This window comes from Pteropus vampyrus, unplaced genomic scaffold (assembly GCF_000151845.1).
Source record: "Pteropus vampyrus isolate Shadow unplaced genomic scaffold, Pvam_2.0 Scaffold238, whole genome shotgun sequence".
NCBI classification, from domain to species: Eukaryota; Metazoa; Chordata; class Mammalia; order Chiroptera; family Pteropodidae; genus Pteropus; species Pteropus vampyrus.
The window spans coordinates 767,796-778,337 of record NW_011889019.1 but is presented as its reverse complement, the minus strand read 5'-3'; the positions used below and the strand labels follow the sequence as shown (position 1 = coordinate 778,337).

General features: G+C 32.0%; 1 pseudogene; it reads right to left on the bottom strand.

The window, feature by feature from the left end:
• Nucleotides 1-1,050: 1,050 nt before the first annotated feature.
• LOC111728939 lies at nt 1,051-1,169 on the bottom strand (annotated as a pseudogene).
• Between the last annotated feature and the right edge of the window lie 9,373 nt (nt 1,170-10,542).

The following is a 10,542-nucleotide window of genomic DNA, read 5'->3' as shown; positions in this document are numbered from 1 at the left end:
GAGACATGTTTCTTTGTCTCCCCATTTTGGCTGTCTCCTTGTGCTTGTTTCTATATATTAGGTAAGGCTGCTATATCTCCTGGTCTTAGTAGAGTGGCCTTATGTAGTAGGCATCCTGTGGGTCCCAGTAGCACAGTCTCCCTGGTCACCTGAGTTGGGTGCTCCAGATATGTCCCTGTGTAGGTTGTGTGTTCCCTCCTGTTACAGTTGATCCTTGGTTGCTATTTGTACATAAATAAGAGGGATTGACTCTTGGTTGGTTGTGAGGACTGGCTGTGACTATAGTGGAGAAGCTGTTGTTCAGTGTCTGACCCTCCAGAAAAGGGTTTGCTTTAGTGGGGCTCTGGTGTTTGCCCAGTCTGCCCTCTGGGTATGTTGTCCTCGGATGTGGACCCAGGTGGTTCTCTGGCTCAGTCCGAAGCTGGCCACCAGGTGTGCTGGTCCCAGGGCTTTCGGAAGGGGCCCTGCTGCCACAGGCAATGTCTGGTTGTAGCTTATGCTCTACCTGGGGCCATCTGTTCTTTAGATTCCACATATAAGTGAAATTATGTCGTATTTGTCTTTCTCTGTCTGACTTATTTCACTTAGCATAATACTCTCTAGGTCCCTCCATGTCATTGCAAATGGTAAGATTTATTTATTTTACAGCTGAGTAATATTCTATTTTACATATGTACTATATCTACTCCATCCAACTGTCCATTGATGGACACTTAGGTTGCTTTCATATCTTGGCTATTATAAATAGCACTGCAGTGAACATGGTAGTGCCTATATCTTTTTTAATTAGTGTTTTGGTTTTCTTTAGATAAATACCCAGAAGTGAAATTGCTGGGTCATATGGTAGTTCTATTTTAAATTTTTTGAGAAGCCTCCAAACTGTTTTCCATAGTAGCTATACCAATTTACAGTCCTACCAACAATGTATGAGCGTTCCCTTTTCCCGACATCCTCACCTACATTTGCTGTTTTTTGATTTATCGATGATAGCCATTTTGACAAGTGTGAGGTGATATCTCACTGCGTTGTTGTTGTTGTTGTTGTTGTTTTTACCTACAGCACCTGGTTGTCCTAGGTAGTCTCCCATCCAAATACTAATCAGGCCCAACCCTGCTTAGCTTCTAAGATCAGACGAGATTGGGCTTGTTCAGGGTAGCATGGCTGTACACTCACTGTGGTTTTAATTTGCATTTCTCTGATGATTAGCAACACTGAGTATCTTTTCATATATCTGTTGATCAACTTATTCTAGTTTGACGTGTTTAATCTCTTGTTAAACCCATCAACTTCTCAATTTTAGTTATATTTTTTTCAGTCCTAAATTACTATTTGATATTTTTAATAGGCTCCAACCGTCAGGTGAAATTCTCCATATTTTCCTTCATTTTCTTGACTATATTAATCATTTTTATTTTAAATTCTCTGCTAACTCTAATATATGAATCACTTGTAGGGATATTTCTATCATTTTTTAAATCCAGTTTTTGGTTATTTGGACCTTCTTATTGCATGCCTCATAATATTAACTAGATACCAGACCTCGTGAATTAAAAATGTAAAGGTTTTGAATGACACTATCTCTTTCCTGAGCCAGTTGAATTTCTTCTGGCAGACACATGTGGTATAAGTGGATAATCATAATACTGTCTAGGCTTGGCTTTAGGCTTTGTTAAAGATGATCTATTTTTTTGTCCTCACTCCTAAGATATGGCTTATCTGTGATCTCTTCTAAAAGTCTACGGTATATAGATAGTTTCTTTACTTTTACCAATTTTTACCTCCATCTTCTGTCTCCCTAGCACCCTACAACTTCTGAATCTCTGTTCATGTCTTTAGTGTCAAAGATGCTCCTTTATACTAGGTTTATTGAATTTCATCCTATGAACATAATCTTTGCAATTGGCAAATGTCTTGAGGAAAGATGGCATGCAGGTTTTTGGAGTCACTTTCCTTTGATTCTCTCTGCTGTGGAATTTTGTTCCTCAAGTTCCATTTGTTTGACTCCTCAGCCCCATGGACCAAGTCTTCCTTTTATGAACATGTTTGCATATGCTAAAAATTGACAAAATCACTCAGGGAAAGAAGCCAAGAGTTTATCAAAACTGATAAAAGAAATTTACAAAGTACCAGACAGAATTTCTAGAAAATAAAAATATAGTAATTTAACACTAAAACTCACAAATTGTATTAAACTGTGTATTAGAAACTCATGAAGAAGTAACTGTAAAGTGGAAAACAGATCTGAAGATATTTCCTGAACACAGCATTGAGTCGAAAAGATAAAAACAATGAAAAAGATTAAAATATAAGGAAGAGTGGGAATTCTAGCACATGTCTAATCAGAGTTCCCTTGAAGAAAAGAACAGGGAAAGTACTGGAGAGGTAATACTTGAAGAAACAATGTCTAAAAGATGTCTATAACTGATGAAAAGACACCAATCTTCAGATTCAGGAAGTCCAGCAAATCCAAAATAAGACATATGGAAAGACATCTATACCTAGAGACAGTATGGCAAAACTGAACAATACACATGCACAGAGGGTGGGAAAGGAGGAGAAGGAAGAGGAAGAGGAGGAGGAGGAGGAGGAGGAGGAAAAAGAAGGAAAGAAAGAATAAGGAGGAAAAAAAATATTAAATGCAGCCAGAAAAAAAATAAGACATTATATTAAAAAGAGCAACAATTAGGCTGAATGATGACTTCTCAAGGGCACAAAAGCACATTGCCCATAAAAGACTGAAAGAATATACTAATAACCTAACTGTATATTAAGCAAAAATATCTTTTAACATCAAGAACAAACTAAATATATTTTTAAGACAAAATCTGAAAATGTTTACAATCAATCAACCCTTATTCAAGAAACGTTTAAAACTTAGTTTAAAAAGAAAGACAATGATTCTAAGAGTAAAATCTGAGAGTGAGAAGGGATCGCGAGCAAAAACAAAGAAAAGTAAACATGTAGATAAGTCTAAAGAAACACTGACTGTATAAAACAACAATAACAATGTCTAATTTTTAATAGTAAAAATCAATATAGTAATAAAATTCTAGATCCTGGATAACAATAACATATCAGAGGGGACTGATTTCAATTAAAGCATTCTATGGTCTTGCTATTCCTTACAAATATCATAAAGATAGTGATAACATGTAGATTCTGTTGACTTAAATATGCTTGATTAAATATAAAGGGTACTTTCTTAAAAAGGTACTTTTTAAAAATTTTCCAAACTAGTAGGAGAAGGAACAAAACCCAGACACAACAAGAGAGACTAAAATCAAGCACACTAGAGGAAATTGAAGGATCAGACATGTGCAGCTATGGTAGTATATAGTAAACACAGCACAACTCCTAGCCAGATGAATATAAGCCCTCACACTAAAGATCTATTTACCAGAGTTCCTATTACCCAATACTCATATCCAGCTTTCAACAAAAAATGATGAGGTGTGCTAAAAGGCAAGGAAGAAAAAGACAGTCTGAAGAAAAAGTAATTAAAAAAAAAATAGACTTATGTAGATATAGAAGAGTTTTAGGGATTTCAAATAACCATGATTAATGGAGATTTAATGGAAATGGTTAATAATATGCAAGAATAGATGAGTAATGTAAGTAGATTGAAACTCTAAGAAAGAATCAAATAAAAATTTCAAAAATAAAAATCATTATAATAGAAATAATGAATGCTTTTTAAAGGCTTACCAATAGACTAAACATGACTGAAGAAAGAGTCAGTGATTGAAGATACATCAATAGAAACTTTTCAAACTAAAATGTAGAGAAAAAAATGAAAAATATTGGAGCAGAACATCTGAAAACTGTGGGATAAAGACAAAAGTTGTAACATATGTATAATAGGAATACCAGAACAAGAAAAAGGAGAAAGGAGAAGATTTAAAGTAATAATGGCTGAGAATTTTTCAGGTTGTGATAGACACCAAATTACAGATACAGGAAGTTCAGAGAACATCAAGCAAGATAAATACCAAAATAATTACACCTACACATATCATATTCAAACTGCAGAAAACCAAAGATAAAGAGAAAATCTTGAAAGAAGTCAGAGGACAAAACACCTTACCTAAAGAAGAACAAGGATAAGAATTACATAGGACTGTTCTGCAGAAATCATGAAGCAAGAAAAAGTAAAACAAAATATTTTGTGTTGAAAGAAAAAAAAAACTAAACTAGACTCTCAGAAAAACAAAATCTGAGTTTGATGCTTGTAGACCTGACTTGCAAGAAATGTTAGAAGAAATTTTTCAGAGAGAAGAAAAATTATATAGGTCAGAAACTTTATGAATCTACATAAAGAAAAGAAGAGTATTAGAGAAGGAATAAATGAAGGTAAAATAAACTTTCTATTTTTCTTATTTTTAATTGATATAATAGACATTATTCAAAACAAGAAAGCAACAATGTATTGAGTGATTACAGCTTATGCATAAGTGAAAGGAACATCAGTAATGTCATCAGGAATGGAAGGGAAGCATTGGAAATATTCTGTTATAAGGTACATGCACTAATCATGGAGTGGTACACAGTTTTTTGAAAGTGAACTTGAAATAGTTACAAATGTGTACTGAAAACTCTAGGGTATCCACTAAACATGTTTTTAAATGAAATATAATTGATCGTTAAGAGAGGAGGGGGAAAATGGTATCATAAAATGCTCAATTAAAACCAGAGAAAGCAGAAAAAGAGAAAAGAGGGGAAGATTTTTAAAAAGAAACAAAGAACAAGTGCAACAAATAGAAAACAATTATAAACATGATACATATTAATCCAATTATATCAATAATCACTTTTAATGTGAATGTTCTAAATACACAAATCAAAAGTCAAAAGCTGATAGAATGAATAAAACAAAAAACAAGACCTGACTTTATATTGTGTATAAAAAATTCACTTTAGGTACAAAGGCACAGATAGATTAAAACTAAAAGATGGAGAAGGACTCACAATGCTAATATAAATCAAAAGGAAACTGGAGTGGTTTCAGTAATATCAGACAGATTTGACTTCAAAACAAGGAAAATTATCAGTGGTAAATTGGTGTATAAATAAAGATAAAGGGGACAATTACAGCTTATGCATAAGTGAAAGGAACATCAGTAATGTCATCAGGAATGGAAGGGAAGCATTGGGAATATTCTGTTATAAGGTACATGCAAAAAAAAAAGTGCTTAGAAGGATATTTATAGCATTGAATGCACATATTTAAAAAGAAGAAAGATCTAAAATCAATAATCTAGGTTTCCAACCTAGGAAACTAGGGAAAGAAGAGCAATAGAAACATAAAGTAAGTGGAAGAAAAGAAATAAGAAAATAAGACAGAAATCAATGAAACTGAAAAAAAATAAAATAAAACAATAGACAAAGTCAACAAAACTAAAAGCTGATTCTTTGAAAGAAATCAGAGAAAATCTAAATAAATGGAGAAATATCCCATTTCAAGGATAAGAAAAATCAATATTGTTAAGATGTTTGGTCTTCCTAACCAAACATCTTAACATCTTCCCAGCCAAACATTCCCAACCTGATCTATAGATTCAATGGAATTCTAATCAAAATTACAGCAAGTTATTTTGTGGATATCAACAAACTTAAAGTTTACGTGGAAATTCAAGACTTAAAAAAGTCAACAAAATACTAAAGAGGAAAAATAAAGTAGGAGGACTGACACAACTTGGCTTCAAGACTTACTATAAAGACACAGTAATTGAAACAGTGTTTTATTGGCAAACGAATAGACAAATAGATCAATAGAACAGAATAGAGAGCCCAGTAATAGATACACACAGATACATACACCTGATCTTGACAAAAGAGCAAAGGCATTTCAATGGAGAAAGGCTAGTCTTTGAATAAATTGTGCTGGAACAACGACATCTACATGAAAGAGAGAAAGGAAAGAAAAGAAGGAAGGAAAGAAGGGAGGGAGTTAAGAAAAAAGAATCTAGACATAGACCTTGTAAACTTTAACTCAAAATGGATCATAGATCTAAATGTAAAGTGCAAAATGAGACTATAAAAATTCTAGAGGGTAACACAAGAGAAAATCTAGGTGACACTAGTTATGGCAATGACTTTTCAAATTCAACACCAAAAACATGATTCATAAAAGGAAAAATTTGATGTCAGACTTCATTAAAATTTAGAAGTATACACTATTAAGAGACTTGAAAAAACAAACCTGGGAGAAAAAATGTTCTGGGAGAAATTATTTCCAAAACATGTATCTGATAAAGGACTTTTATTCAAATACACAATTAAGAAAACAAACAACTCGATTAAAACATGAGCTAAAATATGAATAAATACCTCACCAGAAGGTATTAGCATATGAGAAGATTCTCAACATCATATGTCATTAGAGAAATATCTATTAAAATGACAATGAGACACCACTACACATCTATTAGAATGTCTCAAATCCAAACACTGACAAAACCAAATACTGCAGAAGGCATGGAGCAAAAGGAACTCTCACTTACCGGTGGGAATGCAAATGGTATAACCACTTTAGAAGATTGTTCTGCAGTTTTTTACAAAGCTAAACATGGTCTTACTATATAATCCAGGAGTTGCCCTCCTACGTATTTACCCAAATGAATTGAAAAGTTATGTCCACACAAAATCTATACTTGAATGTTTATAGCATCTTTATTCAGAATTGCCCCAAACTGGAAGCAACCAAGATGTTCTTCAAGGGGTAAATAAACTGATGAACAAACTATAGTACATTCATGTAATAGAATATTGTTTAGCAATGAAATTAACTGCTAAGCCCGAGACCTGGAAGAATCTTAAATGTATGTGAAGCTAATCTGAACATGGCTATGGTTTCCAGTAAAATTTTGAGTTGGAGTGTGATAGAAAATATTCATATATACGTATCATGTCCTAACTTTGATGAAAATGCTTCTAAATTTAAGCATTAATAAGTTTTTATGGGTTTTGCATTGATGTCACCTATGATATTAAATAATTTCTCATCTTGGTTTGCTAAAGGTTTATTTTTTTTATGAGTAGATTTTGAGTATCATTAGTTTTTCCTCTTCATTGACCAAATGGTCATATTTTTAATTTGATTTGTTAATCTTGCGAGTTACATTGATAGAATTTTAGTTGTTGAACCACTGTTAAATTTTTAATATAAACTTGGTCATGATATGTTTTTTAGTATATTTTTTGATTCACTTTGTCAGTACAGTGTGTTTATATCCATGTTCACAAGTAAAATTTGGCTATAATTTTTTATTGACCTTATATGGCCTCATACAAGTATGGGATCATATTTCCTTTTTTAAAGTGACCTTTTCAATAGTTTATGTAAGATAGTGATTAGTTGTTCTTTGAAAGTTTGTAAGAACTACCTATAAATCTATCTAGGGATGGCATCTTTATTGTAGAAGGTATGAATTTTAATACTGATTAGAATTTTTGGACAGTTATTTGTTTGCTCAGATTTTCTAAGCTTTTTTAATTTATATTTTCCTAGGAAATAATCTATTTCATCAAAGTTTCATAAATTTCTTGAACATAGTCATTTAAATTATTCTCCTAGGATAATTTAAGTCTATTTATAGTTATTTTTAGCCTTATTGTAGCTATTTTTCCCATTTTATTTTTTGTTTGCCTTCTCTCTCTTTATATTGATCTATTTATTCTTTTAATAAAAAAAACTTTTGGTGGTATTATTTTTTTCTCATTTTGTTTGTTAAATAATTAAATTCTCTTTCATACTTATTATTTTCTTTATATTCTCTGGGATTATGCGATATTATTTTTAGCTTCATGAGTTAAGTATTTAGCTTATTTATTTTTCATATTTCTTATGTTCTAATATGGAAATAGAGGGATACAAATTTCCCTCTAAACTCCACTTTAACTGCATCTCACTAATTATATATAAGTAATGATTTCATTGCCTTTCATTTAAAATTTTTTCATAATTTCCATTTTGATTTCTTATTTGGATCTTCAGTTGTTTAGCGGTGAGGATATTGTTTTCTAGGTTAATTTTTAAACTATCTTTTGTATTGGTTTCTAATTTAATTTCTTGTTCAGAGAACACCGTTTCTATATTATCATTTTTAAAAGTGTTGATTCATTTGTGTCTCAATGTATAATCAATTTTTGTAAATATTTTGTGCATGCTTGAAAAGAACATATTTTCCATGTTGGATGCAAAGTATTACATATACTTATTTATATTTAAATCTAGGTCTACATGTACATTTTTAAAACCTTTTTTTTTTTTCTGTTTGAGCAATCAATTTCTGAAAATACATTAAATCTTCATCTATGGCTTTAAATTGCCTATTTCTGTCCTCAGTTATATTTTCTATATGCATGTTGAGTTATAAAGTTAGATAAAGCAAAGTTTGTGATTGAGATAGATTTTTATTGTTATCATCATGAAATATTCTTCTGTTGTTCTTAATAATTTCACACTAAACTATTTTGTCTGATATTATCTTTGTGAAGCTGGGTCTCCTTGAGTATTCATTTCTATCTCATTACTTTCAATCTTTCATTGTGCTATTATTTTTAGATGTCTCCAATAAACAGAATAAAGTTGATTTTAAAATTTTGAATCTTCTTCTTTTCACTTAATAATCCTTAATTATCATACTTTCTTAAATATATTCCTTTTTCTATTATGTCTAGAGTTAATATTTCATTCCCCAAACATGACAAAAAACTTTTCATGCTTTTACTTCCCTTCGATATTCTCCTGTATATAATGCCTGCCATATTGATATGTTTCAGTTGCTGTGACTGAAAAGAATTACCCCAGTATTTAATGTTATAAAACAACCGATTTTTAAGCTTTTGGATTTTACGGATCAGAAATTCAGACAGGCACAAAGAGGATGACTTGTCTCTGTTCTATAATGTCTGATGCCTCAGTTGGAAGACTCAAAGGCTGGCCACTGAAATAATCCAACGATTCATTTACTCAGAAGTCTGGTGGTGGATGCTGGCTGAGACATGCATTTCCTTTCCACATGGGCCTCTCTATATGCCTCTCTTTGTAAGCTAGTTTAGGTTTCCTTGCAGCGTGGTGGCTGATTTCACCAGAGCAATGTCCCAATAAGAGAGAACCAGGCTGAAGCTGTATCCTTATGCCCAACCCTCAGAAGTCACATAGGATCGCATCTGTGCACTCTCTTGGTCAAAGCAGTCACAAGCTTGCCCAGCTTCAAAGGGAGGAGAAATAGATTACACCTTTTGATGGGGAGAGGCAAGTTTCTGGAAAAGCACACAGAACTGAAATATTCCTATGTTCATTTTTGGAAAATACAATCTCACATCAATATCATTTAAAATATATATGCCAGACTGCTATTAAGAACAGTTTTGTAAACATTTAAACAATAATAACTTTTACTAATTAAATGTCCACCTTTTTTTTTTTTTTTTTTATTTCATTGCCTCTTCTTCCCAGAGTGCTCCTTTAACAGTTTGCTCAAAGAAGATCTGTGGGTAAAAAGTTTTTGAGTATTTGAGATGCCTTAAAATATTCTTTTCTCACCATTTAATTTGAAAGATGCTTTGGCTAACAAGAAAATTCTGGGTTCAAAAGTCCTTAACATTTTGAAGATATTGATGCATTTTTTTTTCTTGCATCTGATATTGCTGATGAGAATCTAATGATTCTCATTCCTTTCGTAGGTTATCGCTAATAACTTTTTGGATTGCCTCTTTTTTCCAAGATTTATTCAGGTGTAATTGACAAATAAAAATTGTATATATTTAAAGTGTACAACATGATGTTTTGATATATATACATTGTGAAATGTTTACCACAATGAAGCTAAATAACGCATCCATCGTCTCACATAATAGTTACTTCTTTTTGGAGAGCACAATTAAGATCTGTTCTTTTAGAATGTCTTCATTCTTGATTTTCTAAAATTTGACTACAATCTGTCCATACTTCGCTATAATATTTAATATGTCTTAATTTATCCTACTAGGAAGGATCATTTCAATTTAAGAACTCATGTCTTTCATATTTTTATTCCCCTCCATCTTTGTATTTTCCTGGGATTCTTCATGGATGCTAATGCTTTTGGATTGATCCTTTATGTCTCTCAATATTTCATTCAAATTTCTATTATTCCAGTATATCCTAGTGTTTGAAAAATGGACTCTGGAACCAGATGCTGGATTCAAATCCTGACTTTCCTATTTACTAGGTGTGTGACCTTGAGTGAGTTGTTAATCCTTCCTGTGCCTTATATTTCTCATTGGTACAATAAAAATAATAATAACCCATTATTATTATTAAAAATAATAATAATCTTTCCTGTGCCTTATATTTCTCATCGGTACAATAAAAATAATAATAACCCATTCCTGACAGGCTTGTTTTGAGAATTATCAGTTTTAGATCTGTAAAGAACTTAGAACAATGCCTTGAACATAGTAAGTACTATATAGGTTAGCTATTCTTATCTTTCTTCTTATTTCCTTTCTGTTGCTCAACATATCAACTTACACCACCAGTTTTCAGCTATGTCTACT